The sequence below is a fragment of the Salvelinus sp. IW2-2015 genome, linkage group LG10 (assembly GCF_002910315.2).
Source record: "Salvelinus sp. IW2-2015 linkage group LG10, ASM291031v2, whole genome shotgun sequence".
Classification (NCBI taxonomy): domain Eukaryota; kingdom Metazoa; phylum Chordata; class Actinopteri; order Salmoniformes; family Salmonidae; genus Salvelinus; species Salvelinus sp. IW2-2015.
The window spans coordinates 7,399,060-7,418,754 of NC_036850.1; the positions used below are offsets into that span (position 1 = coordinate 7,399,060).

General features: G+C 44.9%; 1 pseudogene; it reads left to right on the forward strand.

Annotated features, from left to right (window-relative positions):
* LOC139028292 (cadherin-17-like) overlaps positions 1 to 19,695 on the forward strand; it is a 40,891-nt pseudogene that overhangs the window by 6,995 nt on the left and 14,201 nt on the right.

The following is a 19,695-nucleotide window of genomic DNA, read 5'->3' on the forward strand; positions in this document are numbered from 1 at the left end:
CACAGGTTAATAACCTTCCTGGCCTTTCCTACCCCATATCCTATCCATCACAGGATAACCTTCCTGGCCCCTTACCCCATCCCCATCTCACAGTATAACCTCCTGGCTCCTCCCTACCCCATCCATTCACAGGTTAGAACCTCCTGGCTCCCTACCCCATTCCCATCTCACAGGTAGAACCTCCCTGGCTACCCCATCCCCATCACAGGTATAACCCTTCCTGTCTCCTACCCCATTCCCCATCTCACAGGTATAAACATTCCTGCTCCTACCCCATCCCCATCTCACAGGTGATAACCTTCCTGGCTCCTACCCCCATCCCCATCTCACAGGTATAACCTTCCTGCACCCCCCTCCCAGTTCATCTCCACACGTAGAACCCCCTGGCGCCCTCACACCCAGTTCCCATCTCACAGGTAGAACCTCCCTGGTCCCTACCCCATTCCCATCTCACAGTTAGAACCTCCCTGGACCCTACCCATTCCCATCTTACAGGTAGAACCTCCCTGGACCCTACCCATTCCCATCTCACAGGATATAAACCTTTCCTGGCTCCTACCCCATTCCTATCTCACAGGCTAGAACCTCTCCTGGCCCCTACCCCTTCCCTCCACGTGAACTCCCTGCCCTACCCCTTCCCATCTCACAGGTAGAACCTCCCTGCCCCTTCCCCATCCCATCTCACAGGTGACATAGTATCAGGCTTCCATCTCCATCCCCATCTCATACGTAAACACACAGTGATGCTTCAGGGTCACAGGATATCTGTATATTCCTGCAGGTGTCCTGTATATTCCTACATGTGTCCCTGCCCAGTGTCCTTCCGCTCTAGTCTAGAATAATGTAAGCGGTTATCTGACAAATTTCAAACACTGCGAACTTTCATCCAAGTTTATTTGACTGTTCATTGTAAAATGTCATTATGTTAATGGAATGGGTGAAAGCATCAGGATACTGCATTTGTGTTGTCATTTTAGTCCCACCCTCGTTTCCTAAGCGACCCAAGGGTGCATTATTAATGTCCACTCATACCCCTAGGCTTTCCCTGCCTGAGTCCCTGTAGCTGAGTTCCGTCTCCGCTGTTGTGTGTGTGTCTGTGTGTGTGTGTCCATAATGTCGAAAGATTGTTCAATCAAACCAAAATTTTTTAGCGTTGTTATTGAATCAGGCACAGTCTCTGTGCTCTGTGCCGGGCCTCTTTTACAGTGGACCTTTAGTTGTTATTCAACATTTCTAATATCGACCACGGCCCAGCGCTTTGGAATCACGCACCAAATCACTAAAAGCTGTGTAAATAACTGGAAACATCTGACATATCAAAAAGGGAAAACAGGAAGTTCTGTTACTGCTCAGTGTATGGATCTTATCTGCATCTCCATCAACATTTTTAGTCTGGAAAACAATAGTCTGTTTTCTATAATGTAGATACTTACGACAATGAACAATAGTCTGTTTTCTATATGTGATACTTAACAACAATGGAACAAAGTCTTTTTTTCTATAGAGATACTTACAACAATGGACAATAGTCTGTTTTCTAGTTATAGTGCTTACAACAATGGAACAATAGTCTGTTTTCTAGTTAAGGTGCTTACAACAATGAACAATAGTCTGTTTCTAAGTTATAGGTGCTTTACAATAATGAACATTAGTCTGTTTGCTGTTATTAGTACTGATACCACAGCTGGAAACCAATAGTCTGTTTGTTATAGGTCTTACAACATAGTGAGAACTAATAGTCTGTTGTTCTAAGTCTAAGGGCTTACAACTAATGGAACAATGTTGTTTTCTCGTTATAGGTGCTTCAAAAGACAAAGCGTGTAGTTATGGTTCAAAACAAGTCGTTTCTAGTTTTATATATGCTTACAACAATGACAATAGTCTATTTTAGTTATTAGGTGATCTTACACAACTGGACACAATAGTCTTTTTAGTTTATGTAGACTCGCTGAACACTGTCTATTGGTGTCTTACAACAATAACAAGTCTGTTTTCTGTATATTAGATCTTACAAACACACTGAACAATAGCTCTGTTTTCTATATGCTAGTCTTACCGACCAATGAACAATATCTTTCTATATGTGTATATAAACAACTGGAACATAGGTGTTTCTTATCTATATGTAGATACTTACAACAATGGAACAATAGTCTGTTTTCTATATGTAGATACTTACAACAATGGAACAATAGTCTGTTTTCTATATGTAGGTACTTACGACAATGGAACAATAGACTGTTTTCTAGTTATAGGTGCTTACAACAATGGAACATGGTCAGAAATGCAAACTCAAGACCTCAAGACAGTAATGCAAACTCGAGAACTTAAAGTCATGATTTGCTGTGAATATGTGTATTTCTACATTGCATTGTGGTCTGTGGGTGTCGCCACAGTAACTCCCCTCCTCCTCCTCCTCCTCCTCTTCCCCCTCTCCTCCTCCTCTCCTCCTCTCACTCACGCCAGCTCCATCCGCCCACTGAAAACGTGTGGACTCAAAACATGTGGTATCAAAACGTGGGCAGATTTGATMTTTTTTTCACATTTTCAATGCCAATTTACCAACCTAAAATATGGACAGGCAAAATCTCAAACAAGTCATACAAATCTCTGCTGGAACATAAGAGTGAGTGAGTGAGTGAGTGAGTGAGTGAGTGAGTGAGTGAGTGAGTGAGTGAGTGCGTGCCTCATGTTTAAAGTACAAGACTACTTTGTCCTTGAGATTCTCAAACCCTCATAAAAAATATAATCTGCTTGTCAAAATGCTATTACTATATTACAATTAATTAGGCTATAACTTGTATTGTAGGGGCAGAACACAACACCATATCTGCATGTCCATGTAAAGAGGTAACAGTATAGAATCCACCACTGGTCGACCGTGCCTACATGATGGGAAAAGCCTCTCTCCACCCACTCTGCCTTTACCACCATGTGTATGTAGGTGGTAGGACTCACAGCTGTGCTGTTACCAAACAGATGGGGGGTCATGTTGAAAGACTCTGAGTATAGCTGGGAGCCCTTTACTATCGGCAGTATGGAAAGTCATTTCTCTACTCAGCAACACGTATGCATTATGCTGATGGGTTTTTCTTCCATTACGCATTTTTCTTTCAAAATATTTTCCTTCAGTCATTGATATTGATGTAGGTGCACTTTGGTTGTTGATCTCAAGAAGCATTGCTCATCTTTGGTCTTTTTCCAAAAGAACAATTATGCTAAATCAAGGCAGGAGAATTCCACATTGTGGATACTTCTTAAACATGTAAGTCAGATTTGTAAAATGAAATTGCTGTATTATAAATACAGTTGTTGTGCACTTAAAGGGCAATTACACTACTTTTCACCCCCATTTTCATTATCTCCAGCACAGTACCAGTGTCTACAAATGTGGAAACAGCGCATTCCTATACAAAGTTAAAAGGTTCTACATGATGACATCATCAAAGGTGAAAACATTTWAAAAATTGTGATTTTCAAACACTATGAGAATTTCTTGATGACGTGATGAGCAAGAAAATACCCTCCATCTGGCTAGAAACTCGTTGTAGGTTTTGAAAATCACTGATTTAAAAAAAAAAACTTTCTTTACATTTCTTCTCGTTTTTTTAACTACAGGTCATAGAAACGCGCCGTTTTCACATACGTAGACACCGGTATGGTGCTGGAGCTAATGAACATGAGGTTGAAAAGTGGCGGAATTGCCCTTTAAGACTGCTTATTCACAAGGTGACATAGAAGACAGAGCGTGCACTGCAAGCTGTTAAAAAAGCAATGAAAGCAACACATTACATCGGCTACGGTGTACTCTACTCATCCATTTTTAGAGCAACCAAGTCATTAATCACGCTGTTATATACTACATCTCTTCAAAGCACTGAGGCCCAGAAACACCATAACACTGGTTATGAGAAGCCGTGAGAAGAGGGACTTGTGTATACACAGCCTTGGCGTTTGGGGAGCCATCTCCAAAACAATGGAGTGGAGTGTGACAGTGGGTTGAGGAGATGCACATGCCCCCTGTGTCTCTGCCGGTGACTGCTCCTTCTTGGGTGCTGTTTCATGGGGTCCTCTGAGCTAATCATACAGCTCCCTGTCCGGCCCTGTGCTTTAAATCAGTGGAAGCCCACCCCCCATCCAATATGTATGAGCTTTTGTACATTGACTCAGCACTTTATAATTTAAACACCTCACAGGTTTTTACTAAAGGACAGGGTTTCCCTCTCTAGTAAAGCCTAGGTATCTATACTTTACTAGAGAGAGAGAGAAGGAGAGAGTGGGAACAGCTGAAGGGGGGCTCAATCCTACAATCCTGCAGTGCAGAGAGACCTATGTTCAGTTTATGAGCTGTTCTGTGCCTTCCCTGCTTCCCTGTGCTGTGTCTATGTGAAGTGGAGTGGGGGGGGGGGGGGGGGGGGGGGGGGGGGGGGGGGGGGGGGGGGGGGGGGGGTCTGGTAGGGTGCAGCCTGGAGGGGGAATTCCCAGAGATGCTGTTCACTGCCAGCAGAAAGGGAGTCATCTCTCTCAATGCCCCACTAGACAGAGAGGCTCAGGACTAGGCGAGTGGCTACACAGTTTTCATTCATATTGTATCGTACCTCCTTGTCTTTAACATATAGTAAGGACTTGTTAGGGCTGTGAAAGCATAGTCATGTCCTGTGATGTACGGCATTACACTGTAAGGACAGAGGAAAATCGGGGTAAACAAGAAAAGGAGGATCATGACTCAAATCACAACGTGTCTTTTTTCCTCCTCGGCAGTTTTCCAAAAAGCTAAGCTCCAAAGCTGTACAGGATTAGATAAACATCCATTTGTTTGGCACAGGTTGACTTTGGGGTCATTCTGCAGAGTAGCAAGCAACGTGTTTGGCCAGAGACCTTAACTGCTCACTGGTCTGACACAAGTAAGGAGAAATCCATCAGGTTATTGGATGTTCTGTTTCTACAGAAAGCCCTCGGAGAGTCTATTCTGTCTGAACTATACCTATAGTACAGTAATTATAAAGCCAGATACACCCCCTCTCCCCTCCTTATCCTCTCTCCCTGCCTGGCAGTGACTGTCACCTATCATGATGGAGCTGTCATGTTCCAGCATGCATCACACATGAGTCACAGCCTATTGATCCACCTCCTCACGCAACACAACACGAGTGAGGCACTCCAGGTTCCCTGATTGAGACGGTTCCACGCTGACTGACTGAGACTCATATGTCAGTGCCATGTGACTCTTACAGCTGATGGAGGGAAGAGGGAGGAGAGGAGGAGTGGATGCATGCACATGTACAGTACCTCTCGCCTTGGTGTTGACAGAGTTGCGTGCCCGTATGATGAATCATCTCTGGACGTGTCAAAGAAGGCGCTACACAAGCGAAATGGCTCAGTGCTGTGAGCTGARTAGCAGTCCAGGAATCAATGGACACACTGAGTGTTAGCACTGTCACTGCCTATCGTTCACCTAATGGCTTCATCTTCTAAAGACAGGTCAGAGTGAGGTATATCTGTCTCTGTGTCCCCACATACAGCGGTGTATCTGTATCTGTGTCCCCCCAGACAGTGGTACATATGGACACACTGAGTGTTAGCACTGTCACTGCCTATCGTTCACCTAATGGCTTCATCTTCTAAAGACAGGTCAGAGTGAAAGGGGAGAGAGGGGTGAGCAATCTGCACTCTAAAAAAGCTATTTAATTCATTCACACACACATACACCCCACACACCTCCCAACCCCCTATCTATTCTAAGAAAGCTCAATAAATAATGAATACAAAATCGTTGGGGCTTTATCTCAGACTGGGGTTCCAGTGTGTAATTGTGCATCGCTCAATACAGAACATGAAGATCTTTCCTGGCTGAGAACTGGCACTTTGTGTTATTCCAGTGTGACTGTCTGTGGTCTCACTGTGCGTCCACACAGGGAGATTTGATCTGGACACTTTGTGAAAGCACATGACCCCATGTGGCTCTGGCTGATAGTTCCAGACCAGCAGCGTGGTGGAGCATCCGGAAGGCAGGGAGATCGCCAAGCCTGTGGAGCTGAGAGTGATGGCGGGCGATGCCAACGACAACAGGCCCACGTTGCCTACCACACAGTACCACACCGTGGTCAAGGAGCTCGCCCCACGGGGTGAGACGCAACCCTCGGAACACTCATATGACACACTCCTACAGACAACTCTGGAACATACTGGATCACAAAGGCCTTTTGTTTACGCTTAAAACGAAATACTCMGAAATAAAAAAACTATGGAGAAATTCATCAGGATGCTCAAAATAGGATTCTGTGTTTCTCACTTGAGGGTTCAAAGAAAATTTGTTTTTGCCCACACACTAATCTGTGAGGACTTTGCTCTTTTCCCAGGGACAGAAATCCTCACAGTTCAAGCAGCCCACAACGATGATCCGAAAACCGATAACGTGAGAATCTTCTACCGGCTGGTTGGCCAGATCCTAGAGAGCTCTCGTGCCTTGTTCCAGGTGGACCGTGACTCTGGGGTGATCTCAGTGCAGGCAGGCAACCTGGAGGGAGCTGCCCCACAGTACACACTGACCATCACTGCTGAGGACGCTAAAGGTGACCAACAGTACTGCAGGGCAATGTGGTTCAGTGGTGTTAGGGAGAGGGTTGAGGGATTACTTCCACAAAGATAATGTATGCATAGTACAATGTAAAGATAATCCAGAGATACTCTATAGTAGTAACCTATTGTGATATGTAGACGGGTGCAGTGGTAGGGTAAATTAGTTTTAGACTGGCAGATGTAATGTTGGAGATTTTCCCTCTGCTTCTTCTGAGGAGAATATTGTTTAAATATGACACTGCAGTGACTGATGATCATGATTAAGACTGAAGGCATCAGTATGACAGAGGCATGCCAAACTAAGTGACTCACTAACGGAGCCTTTCTCTCTCTGATGATGATTTAGTTCGCAGGCTTAAACAGCTCCTGCACTGTGGTTGTGACCGTGCAGGACGAGACCAACAACCCAACCGTCTTCAATCAACACGAGGTACCTTTACCCAGGCTGACGACTGACAGCGTGATTTTTGGTTTGGGGGATAGAAGTGATTCAGAGCCCTCATTGCAAATCTATCTGCTTATACAGTATATTCGTTTTTTCTTTTCTGTTGGACGGCTGCTGTGTGAACTCTCCCTCCAGGTCACTGATTTGATTTCCCAGAGGGGAGAGAGATGGAGTGCTTTTAGGGGGATCCAAGCTTTAATCTCAGGCTTATACAAATGTAGGACCTTCATTGGAGCCAGTTTGCTACAGCAGTAAATTAATCCTTCAGCAACAGAACATGTGAATTATTACGTGGATTATAATTAATGGACAATGAATTAAGTCAAGTCTGAAATGTAAAAGTAGAAGTTACAAACTTCAGAAGCATTTAAAAAAAATCTCAAATACACGACACGTTTTACATTTCCTGCATTGCAGGAAAGTTCTCCTACAACAGGGTGATCAAATTAACATGCTACATCTGTGGAGATGGAACCATATTATTGTAGGGTTTATTTCTCATTGTGTTCCAAAATGGACAATGTTCTCTGAGTTAATCTGAATAAGCCTCAGATGAGTCCTGTGAGAATCCTTTATTTATAGAATAGGCAAATCCCCAGCGTCACCATAAGAAAGCTCTAAATGATATCCCTGACACTTGCGGCAGTCAGAACATTTCACATCTTTATAGGAAAATCGTTGCACTGAGCAATATTTACTATTATGTCTGAGCTCACTGGTTAAAAAAAAGCAGTTTTAAATGAAATATGAAATACTTTGTTAAAAGTGAAAAATGCATCCCTTCTAGTACAGAAATGAACTGCATCGTTCTGGAATTTGTCAATAAAAAAACCTCTGAAGTGACTCATAAGAGCTCTCATTAGCCGCACAGTGTTGTCATCTCCTCTGGTTCGGGGGGAGTGTCACTGAACCGACCAATGAAATGGACCTTAGTCTTAACATAAAGGCTATTTCTGATCTATGAGAGCATCTTTGGGGACAGTTAGTGTTTCCAGTGGTCTTTTCCATAGTCGGTCCTCATGAATAATGAAGTCACCGCTGAGGTCTCCATGAGACAACATTGGGTTAGCGCTGGCCTCAAGGTATGCAGTATACGGGCCAAAGATAGACTCTTTTCTCACACACTGTTACGGAACAGAAAACAGTCTACACCCACACCTCCTGAATAATGCAGGAGACAGGATAGTCATCTTAAGATGGGGACGTGACAATGGAACACAAAGCTCTCGTTGTCCTCACTGGTGCAAGACTGAGTCAATGTAAACCCCAACTGTGCTTGTTAAGTTCAGATGCTCTCGGAGTGAGAGAAGGTACTGTTAAGATACAGTAGACGTGCCCTGCCTTCATATTATAGAGTCATTCCAGAGTCATCCAGTGTCTTCTTCATTGGTTGCAAGCCATGACAAGATTTACAGCTCATTTTGGATTCTCATTTTGGATTCTCTATGCACCTCAACAATGCTGTCAATCATGTTTTGAGTCGATGCCAGCCCCAGGCTCATGTTCTCTCACTCTGGCACACGCACACACGCGTGCGCACGCGCACACGCGCACACGCACACACACACACACACACACACACACACACACACACACACACACACACACACACACACACACACTGAGGTGGAAAAAGCTCTTGAGTGGGTCACGCCAGAGTGCCCCTGCTTTTTCCAGCAACATGTGAACGGGTTTGTAGGGAGCTGGCAGGTGAGTGGTGAGACCCATGGTATCAGTGACCCTCTAGCCCGGGCAGGCAGATCAGAGACTCAGCCACTTCAGTGGAGGGCCACAGTGAGTGGCTGATTAAAGGACTCCCAAGCAGAGAGATAGGAGGTGTGTGAATGAAGGTCAACAACACAGGACCACACGGGACATGCCTGCATACACACACCAGACCTGGGTCAAATACATAACCTAGATTATGTCAAATATGTTCAAATTTTTGCACTTGATGTGGTTTGCCTGGAACAACGGAACCAATGGAGTAGTCCTAAAAATGCAAATTCCAAGATAAATCTATCTAATACTAAATAATATACTTTTAAACTATTTCTCAATCAATCACATTTATTTTATTAAGCCCTTTTCAGCAGTTGTCACAAAGTGGTTTACAGATACCCAGACTAAAACCCCAGAGAGAAAAATATGCAGATAGTAGCCCCTGCTTCATTATCTTTTTCTTCTCCCTGTTCTCATCCCCCCTCCTCTCTCCCTTTCTCCTCTCACCTTTTTCTCTACCTCCTCCCCCTCTCTCTTAGTACGGCCCCTTCCACCTGGCAGAGGATGCTCCTTTGGGAGCCACTATAACAGCGGTGTTGGCATGTGATGCTGATGAGAGGGGAGGAGACAGCTGGCAGGTGAGTTACAGGCTGGAGTCTGGCAATGAGGAGGTGTTCACACCGGTCACAGACAAGCAGACCAATGAGGTTTCACTCATCCTCTCCAAGGTACGGCAATCTCCGTCATTCAACCGTCTCTATTCTCTCTTGTTCATTCACAAATAAGACACAACCCGGAGAGCCCTAGACGTCGATGAATAGGATGCATTTTAACATGATCTCAACATGGTAATAATAACTACGTAGAAATATTCAATATCGACTCTAATAATTATGCATTTTTGGTAAGTAACCATAAGGAAAAGATACATGCATATTGAATCTTGCTTTCTATATCACGTTCTGTGTCTCTTCATACACTCACATGTGGGTATTTCAACGGCACGTGTCCCAAAAATAAGCCATGACACAAACAATAGTTTATCCCAAAATAATCTCAGCCCATCCCTGGGGTGTTTCTCTGGCTCTTCCCTGGTCTCCTGTAATCCCAGCCCCGCCCCAGCACCGCCCTGCCTCAGCTCTCTCCCCTGGTCTGGACAGGAGGGCTTTGGAGACAAAGAGGGAGTGTTTGTCATTGTTTGTGTCCCCATTCTCTGGAAGCGGGGCAACTATGTTCTACTTCACTATGGGAGTAGAGGAATGTTACCTATATTCCGCAGAGGTAAACCAGGAGTTGCCTCCGGTATTGTCTAAACTGATACAGGACTGGAGCACAACCCCTTTGTCTCTGATGAACCCTGCCATACAGTAATGATATCAAATGTATGGCTCTGACATAGGCCTACTGTATCCAATTTTGAAGCACCACATACGGTGTATATTTAGTGCAGGAGTTACAGGCTTAAAGCCAGCCAACGACCGTCCGTCTGATAAAATAGCTTGTTAGTACATCCGAGCACGCTCACTAACACGTGACCTTGTGGCAAGACTGAGACAACCCAGAGGGTCGTCCCGTTGTCTCAATAACAGCAGCTTGCACAATGACACAGTGCCATTAGTCTGTAGAAAGTAGTTACCTGTTTACCACACAGGCAAGGGCACCGCTAACTAAACACTAGCTAATCTCTCTGGTGTTGTGCTACGGTTGTTTTGATAGCGTGAGGATAATATCAATGAGAATATTCAGCTCCTGCTGTGCTGTAGGCGGATGTGTCTGAGGTTGGGTGTAGCATGCTAATCCACGTGACCTGGTCAGGAAAAACTCCAGGCCTTTTTTTACCAGACCCATGTCAAGCATGTGTTCTGTTCAAATGTCTCCTACACGCGTACATACAGTACCTGCCGTCATGAATGGTGAATGAGAGAGGATGGCGTCGAAAAGTGCGTGGTCGGTGGCCGTGTGCTAGGTTGCAGGTGCACATACTGTAGCTGATTCAATCATTTTCAGAAGGGAGGAATAGAGATTACAGACGAACACATGCCATACACACACACACACACACACACACACACACACACACACACACACACACACACACACACACACACACACACACACACACACACACACACACACCCAAACACACACACACACACACACACACCCCCCCACCCACACACACACACACACACACACACACACACACACACACACACACACACACACACACACACACACACACACACACACACACACACACGGGACTTCTTCTTTGATCTTATTACGATCTTGATATGAAAGAGGGGATCACTAGTAATCGTCTCCTCCTTTTATACCCATTGAGCTGGAGACTCTCATGCTTCAAGTGTCCCCATTTAACCCAGTGGGCCACCCTCCACACAGCAACTTAAGGCCAGCAACAGCAGCTGAGTGGTGTTTGGATTCTTCCGGTTGTTGCCTGATACAAACCTGCACTTCACTTCCAGTCAGCACCATTAGTCACTCCAACACTGATCAACACTGTCTGTGTTTTCTCTCTAGCAACAGAGGTAGCTATTTGGGCCAATCGACGTGTTATGAGCAACAGCAATCACTTCATTTCACCCGAACGTAGACAACACAGGGGATACAACACAGGGGATACAATCCTGGGCTGTGACCTCACAGAGTAAGCATAGCAACGGCTGTCCACTAACCGGATTCTCCGTCACACTCAGGATTCATGTCAGGTGACACTTGAATCAAATGGCCGTCCCTGTCATTCCAGTTTCCATTTTACAGTGGGAATAAAACTCCTCTCTGCCGGAAAATCAGCTTGTCTGACGGTATTATGCAGGTGACGGTATTATAGAGGCCTTGTTTAGAGTCACTGTGTATTGTTCCTCAACCCTCTCCTTTCCAGTAGGATCAGTCTGTAAATCTGTGGAACACGCCGATTAGCAGCAGACATATGCAGGCTCTTTCTGACCTCCTGTGTTTGCTCCGTGAGCTTAATACAATCCCATGCCTCTGTTGGAGGGGGCAGTTCGATATGTCTGCTCAGTCTAAATGAGCAGCCTGTGTGTCTCATGGAGTGCTGAAATGGCACATTCACAACAGATTCATTGATTGCTTTTTTGCTTTTTAGATTAAGTCTGCTGTTTTCTGGGAAATGTTAGTAAAGCCCTCCCGTGATTCTTTCCCTGGTGTTCAGTCTTGCACCATAGAACACTATGTTCCCATGTTTTACAGCTATTCGAACACTACATGTACAGTTGAAGTCGGAAGTTTACATACACTTAGGTTGGAGTCATTAAAACTCATTTTTCAACCACTCCACAACTTTCTTGTTAACAAACTATAGTTTTGGCAAGTCAGTTAGGACATCTACTTTGTGCATGACACAAGTGATTTTTCCAACAATTGTTTACAGACAGATTATTTCACTTATAATTCACTGTATCACAGTTCCGGTGGGTCAGAAGTTTACATACACTAAGTTGACTGTGCCTTTAAACAGCTTTGAAAATTCCAGATAATGATGTCATGGCTTTAGAAGCTTCTGATAGGCTATTACATCATTTGAGTCAATTGGAGGTGTACCTGTGGATGTATTTCAAGGCCTACCTTCAAACTCAGTGCCTCTGCTTGACATCACGGGAAAATTAAAAGAAATCAGCCACACAGAAAATAAAATTGTAGACCTCCACAAGTCTGGTTCATTCTTGGGAACAATTTCCAAATGCCTGAAGGTACCACGTTCATCTGTACAACATAGTACGCAAGTATAAACACCATGGGCCACGCAGCCATCATACCTCAGGAAGGAGACCGTTCTGTCTCCTAGAGATGAATGTACTTTGGTGCGAAAAGTGCAAATCAGTCCAGAACAACAGCAAAGGACCTTGTGAAGATGCTGGAGAAAAGGTACAAAACTATCTATATCCACAGTAAAAACAAGTCCTATATCAACGTAACCTGAAAGGCCACTCAGCAAGGAAGAAGACACTGCTCCAAAACCGCCATAAAAAATGCCAGACTACGGTTTGCAACTGCAAACTGGTACAAATATTTACTTTTTGGAGAAATGTCCTCTGGTCTGATGAAACAAAAATAGAACTATTTGGCCATAATGACCATTGTTACGTTTGGAGGAAAAAGGGGAGGTTTGCAAGCCGAAGAACACCATCCCAACCGTGAAGCACGGGGGTAGCAGCATCATGTTGTGGGGTGCTTTGCTGCAGGAGGGACTGGTGCACTTCACAAAATAGATGGCATCATGAGGAAGTAAAATTATGTGGATACTTTGAAGCAACATCTAAAGACATCAGTCAGGAAGTTAAAGCTTGGTCGCAAATGGGTCTTCCAAATGGACAATGACCCAAGCATACTTCCAAAGTTGCAAAATGGCTTAAGACAACAAAGTCAAGGTATTGGAGTGGGCCATCACAAAGCCCTGACCTCAATCCTATAGAAGATTTGTGGGCAGAACTGAAAATGCGTGTGCGAGCAAGGAGGCCTACAAACCTGACTCAGTTACACCAGCTCTGTCATGAGGAATGGGCCAAAATTCACCCAACTTTTTGTGGGAAGCTTGTGAAAGGCTACGTGAAACATTTGGCCCAAGTTAAACAATTTAAAGGCAATGCTACCAAATACTAAGTGAGTGTATGTAAACTTCTGACCCACTGGGAATGTGATGAAAGAAATCAAAGCTGAAATAAATCATTCTCTCTACTATTATTCTGACATTTCACATTCTTAAAATAAAGTGGTGATCCTAACTGACCTAAAACAGGTTAATTTCACTAGGATTAAATGTCAAGAATTGTGAAAAAACTGAGATTAAATGTATTTGGCTAAGGTGAATGTAAACTTCCGACTTCAACTGTATGTTAGTGCATGCACTTCCATTTGAACATTTGAACTCCATTTGAACTCCCCCTCTCTGACGGTGACCTCGTCAGAGAGGGGGAGTAGCCAGGACGGGTTATTGCCACTATTCTTGGATATGACCCAGACTCACACCCAATCAGGTGAAACATCATTCATTGGAAATAATGAACAAATTAAACTGTGAATTCACAGTTTAAAGGCATTAATCAGGGTGTTATCCCACCCCGCCTATACTTTGTTTTTCTCCAGATACTCGCTCAGAGGAGACACAAAGAGGTATTTCTCTAATGGGAAGTACTCAGGTGAGCTGAAGACCATCTAGGCCTTGGACAGAGAGGAAAACAGCACCTACACCATGGAGGCCATGGCTGAATATGGACGGAAGATGGTTTTCTGAGAATAATGTATATTTCTATGTTTCCAGACAGAGGCTTCAGGGCAGCTTAGACCTCGGCCTTCTGTTTGTCCCAGTGAGTGTCAAATTTAATAAGGCAAGGCTAAAGCATTACTTCCATTGACAATTCAAGACCAGACAGTATTCAGTGACAAAGTAATAAGCAAGGAGTGAGTCATGCGAAGTGACAGCCAGTGTGTCGCTAGCTAGCTGCTGGGTGTAGAGTGGGAAGTGAGGAGGGGGTTTATGTTGTATAGAAAACTCAGATCCAATCCTCCCCCACACTAGATAGGCATGACTCAGAACAGAACAGAAGACAGACTCGCAGGGTCTGAGAGCTGCACACGGCACCTCCCCAATTACCTTGCTGCCCTTATCCCTCGCCTGCACTTATTATCACATCGAGTGAAAAATCTTTTCAGACTGGTCCATTACCTGAAGAATGGGGGCTCTGACTCACATCTTGAGTCCACACCTATAGAGGCTAGAGAGAACAGTGGTGTTAATTGATTTAGATACTGTATTATGTTGGTTGGATCGAAGTGTACAGGTCTCAGAAACATTTAAAAATCTGCTTTGTAGTTCAGAGAGGTTGTGGTTTCTAATGTCCTTCTCTGTGCCTGTCAAAGCCATTCCAGCAGCACCCAATACGGTACACCACGAGGACTGTTGTTAACAATGATAAAGTTTATTAAAACTGTACTATTTGCCTCCCAGGGAACTCTTCTCTGTCTGCCTCCACCTTGGTGACAGTCCATATCCTGGATGTGAACGACAACAGTCCTGTGTTGCTAGGGGACTACTCCTGGAAGTACCTGTGTACCCCTCGCTGGGAGGACCAGGTCTTGGTGCTGGCATCCCGGGACGGCGATGGTCCCCAGCACGGTGGCAGGCTCAATTTCTCCCTCCGCAGTGACGCCACCGTGCGCGGAAACTGGAAACTCACCACCATCAATGGTCTGCCTCATCATCCATCTTCCGTTTTTTCACTAAGACATTTTTTATTTTATCTAATCAAATCAACACAGGCTCAGACCAAACCTCTTAGCCCATCAGATATTTTAGTAACCAATCCAGGAGTGGAAATAGTTGTGTATATTACCATGACAATACTATAGGTGTAGTCACTGTAGTAGCGACAGGGTGACCCAACGCTATGACATTGTAGGCTAGCACCACACTGTAGGAAGTAGGACCCCGGAAACATTAACCTCTCTGCATGATCAATCAAATCAAACCAAATCAAATGGTATTTGTCACATTCGCCGAATACAACAAGCGTAGACCTTAGCGTGAAATGCTTACTTACAAGCCCTTAACCAACAGTGCAGCTCAAGAAAGACGTAAGAAAATATTTACCAAATAAACTAAAGTAAAAGAATTCAAAAAAGTTACAAAATAAAATAACAATAACGAAGGCTATATACAGGGGGTACCGGTACCGAGTCAATGTGCGGGGGTACATGTAGGTAGGGGTGAAGTGACTATGCAAGGATCAGCATGGCAGACGTGTTGTTGCCTACCCTTACCACCCGCGGGTGGCTCATCAGGAAGTCCATGATCCAGTGGCAGAGGGAGGTGTTTAGTCCCAGGGTCCTTAGCTAAGTGATGAGCTTCGTGGACACTATTGTGTTGAACACTGAGCTGTAGTCAATTAACATCATTCTCACATAGGTGTTCCTTTTGTCCAGGTGGGAAAGAGCAGTGTGGAGTGCGATTGAGATTGCGTCATCTGTGGATCTGTTGGGGTGGTATGCGAATTGGAGTGGGTCTACGGTATCCGGGAGGATGCTGTTGATGTGAGCCATGACCAGCCTTTCAAAGCACTTCATGGCTACTGACGTGAGTGCTACGGGGCGGTAATCGTTTAGGCAGTTTACCTTCGCTTCATTGGGCTCAGGGACTATGGTGGTCTTGCTCACATTGGCTACCGAGAGCGTATCACACAGTCGCCCAGAACAGCTGGTGCTCTCATGCATGCTTCAGTGTTGCTTGCCTCGAAGCGAGCATAAAAGGCATTTAGCTCGTCTGTTAGGCTCGGGTCACAGGCCAGCTCGCGTCTAGGTTTCCCTTTGTAGTCCGTAATAGTTGCCACATCCAATGAGCGTCAAAGCCGGTGTAGTAGGATTCAATCTTAATCCTGTATTGACGTTTTGCTTGTTTGATGGTTCGTCTGAGGGCACAGTGGGATTTCTTATAAGCGTCCGGATTGGTGTCCCGCTCCTTGAAATCGGCAGCTCTAGCCTTTAGCTCGATGCGGATGTTGTCTGTAATCCATGGCTTCTGGTTGGGATATGTACGTACGTTCACTGTGGGGATGTCTTTGTCGATGCACTTATTGATGAAGCCAATGACTGAGGTGGTATACTGCTCAATGTCACTGGATGAATCCCGGAACATACTCCAGTCTGTGCTAGCAAAACAGTCCTGTAGCATAGCATCCGCGTCATCTGACCACTTCCTTATTGAGCGAGTCACTGGTACTTCCTGCTTTAGTTTTTGCTTGTAAGTAGGAATCAGGAGGATAGAATTATGGTCAGTTTTACCAAATGGAGGGCAGGGGAAAGCTTTGTATGCATCTCTGTGTGTGAAGTATAGGTGGTTTAGAGTTTTTTTCCTCTGGTTGCACATTTTAACAGATTTAAGTTTGCCTGCATTAAAGTCCCCGGCCACTAGGAGCACCGCTTCTGGATGAGCAATTTCTTGTTTGCTTATGGCCTTATAGAGTTGGTTGAGTGCGCTCTTAGTGCCAGCATCAGTTTGTGGTTGTAAATAGACGGCTACGAATAATATAGATGGGAACTCTCTTGGTAGATAGTGTGGTCTACAACTTATCATAATGTACTCTACCTCAGGCGAGCAATACCTTGAGACTTGTTTAATATTAGACATTGCACACCAGCTGTTATTGACAAATACACACACACCCCTAGCCCTCGTCTTACCAGACGTAGCTTCTCTGTCCTGCCGGTGCATGGAAAATACCGCCAGCTCTATATTATCCGTGTCGACTCGGTGAAACATACGGTTTTACAGTTTTTAATGTCCCGTTGGTAGGATAATCTTGATTGTAGGTCATCAATTATATTTTCCAATGATTACACGTTGGCCAATAGAACGGATGGCAGTGGGAGTTTGCTCATTCGCCCATGATTTCTCAGAAGGCAGCCCAAAATCCGCACCCTTTTTCTCTGTCTTTTCTTCACGCAAATGACGGGGATCTGGGCCTGTTCCCGAGAAAGCAATATATCCTTCGCATCGGACTCGTTAAAGGAAAAAGCTCATTTCAGTTCGAGGTGAGTAATCGCTGTTCTGATGTCCAGAAGTTATTTTCAGTCATAAGAGACGGTAGCAGCAACATTATGTACAAAATAAGTTTAAAAAATAAGTTACAAACAACGCCCCCAAAAAATTGCAAAATAGCACAGTTTGTTAGGAGCACGTAAAAAGTCAGCCATCCTCTCCGGCGCCATTCTAGATCGAGGTGTTGTATTGGTTGAGTCACGCCTGTGTACGAACCACTACCAGGCAGCTAAATTAAAGTGACAAATTAGACCATTCTATTTGAGTCGTCGTGGTGATGTTAGACCTGACACTCTCACTGTGGTTACCTGTGTATCGGGTGACGTCGCCGACAATAAAATGCTTTTCAAAATAGAAAAAAAAAATGCAGGGTGTTTTGCTACAGTGTGATGAATGGGGAATAGGATGTAATTCAGAGATCCATTCAGGCCACCTGTAGATCCACAGTCACATGCAGAGAAGATTGGAGTGAGTGGCACTGAGACACTGACTGGCAGTGGAAGTAAATGGCCCCCATCCTTTTTTCTGAGGCGCTCTGACTAGGCAGTGTCAGTAATACGCCTAATGGCCCTCTTCCTGTCGCTGTACTTGTCTGTAATGTGTCAGGCTGACATACATTAATCAGACTTGTCCACTTTGCTGTGCTGACATAGTCTCTAATTGATTCACTGTGACAACCTTTTCTCTTTTTTTTTCTTTCTCTCGCCCTTTCTCTCTGACGCGTTATTAATGGAAGCGGCGGAGGCTGGCCGTAATTATATTTCCCCTTTAATTTGTGTGATGTCACAGCTGGGGCCCGCTGGGCTGAAAGGCTAAGAGTCTAAAAGTGTATTTTTCCCAGCAGTGCCTAGCAGCTGCAAGACTTGTCCCTAATAACACCTGCTGCAGACGTGCCATAGTGCACCTATTTACCTCACCTTTGTGGTGCTTCGCCCTCCTCCTCCCTGACAACTGGGGAGGCTGGAGAGAGTGACGGAGGTGTGACGCAGCATCTGTGCCGTGCTTGTTCTGAGAGGGTACCAGTAGACTCCACTGTTCCTGTCCACCACAGAACAGACAGTCAGTCAATTATAATTAATCATACAGCAATCATTTACCTCTATATTTCCCATTATTCCTGGGCCGTGATAAAACCAGGTATATTAAAAACCCCCCTCTCACATACACTATTCCTGTCAATGATGACGTCAAAGAAAAGTCACAATAAGAGCCATTAAGGACGCGGCAGACCAAGGGCTCCTCTACTATTTATGTCACTGACGCCTGCCGGCTGCAACCTTACCTAACAAGATGATATACAGTGCATTCGGAAAGTATTCAGACCCCTTGACTTTTTCCACATTTTGTTGCGTTACAGCCTTATTCTAAAACGGATTAAATCGTTTTTCCCCCTTCACCAATCAACACAGAATACCCCATAATGACAAAGCAAAAACTGGTTTTTAGAAATGGTTGCAAATGTATTACAAACAAAAAACCTAAATATCAAATTTACATAAGTATTCAGACCCTTTACTCTGTACTTTGTTGAAGCACCTTTGGCAGCGATTACAGCCTCGAGTCTTCTTGGATATGACGCTACAAGCTTGGAACACCTGTATTTGGTGAGTTTCTCCCATTCTTCTCTGCAGATACTCTCAAGCTCTGTCAGGTCCGATGGTGAGCGTCGCTACACAGCTATTTTCAGGTCTCTCCAGAGATGTTCGATCAGGTTCAAGTCTGGGCTCTGGCTGGTCCACTCAAGGACATCCAGAAACTTGTCCCGAAGCCACTGCTGTGTTGTCTTGGCTCTGTGTTTAGGGTTGTTGTCCTGTTGGAAGGTGAACCTTCGCACCAGTCTGAGGTCCTGAGCGCTCTGGAGCAGGTTTTCATCAAGGATCTCTCTGTACTTTGCTCCGTTCCCCACAGCATGACGCTGCCACCACCATGCTTCACCGTAAGGATGGTGCCCGGTTTCATCCAGACGTGACGCTTGGCATTCAGGCCAAAGAGTTCAATCTTGGTTCCATCAGACCAGAGACTCTTGTTTGTCCTTTAGGTGTCTTTTGGAAAACTTCAAGCGGATTGTCATGTGCCTTTTACTGAGGAGTGGCTTCTGTCTGGCCACTCTACCATAAAAGCATGATTGGTGGAGTGCTGCAGAGATGGTTGTCCTTCTGGAAGGTTCTCCCATCTCCACAGAGAAACTCTGGAGCTCTGTCAGAGTGACCATCGGGTTCCTGGTCACCTCCCCGACCAAGGCACTTCTCCCCGATTGCTCAGTTTGGCTGTGTGCCAGCTCTAGAAAGAGTCTTGGTGGTTCCAAACTTCTTTCATTTAAAAATGATGGAGGCCACTGTGTTCTTGGGTACCTTCAATGCTTTGTTGGTACACTTAC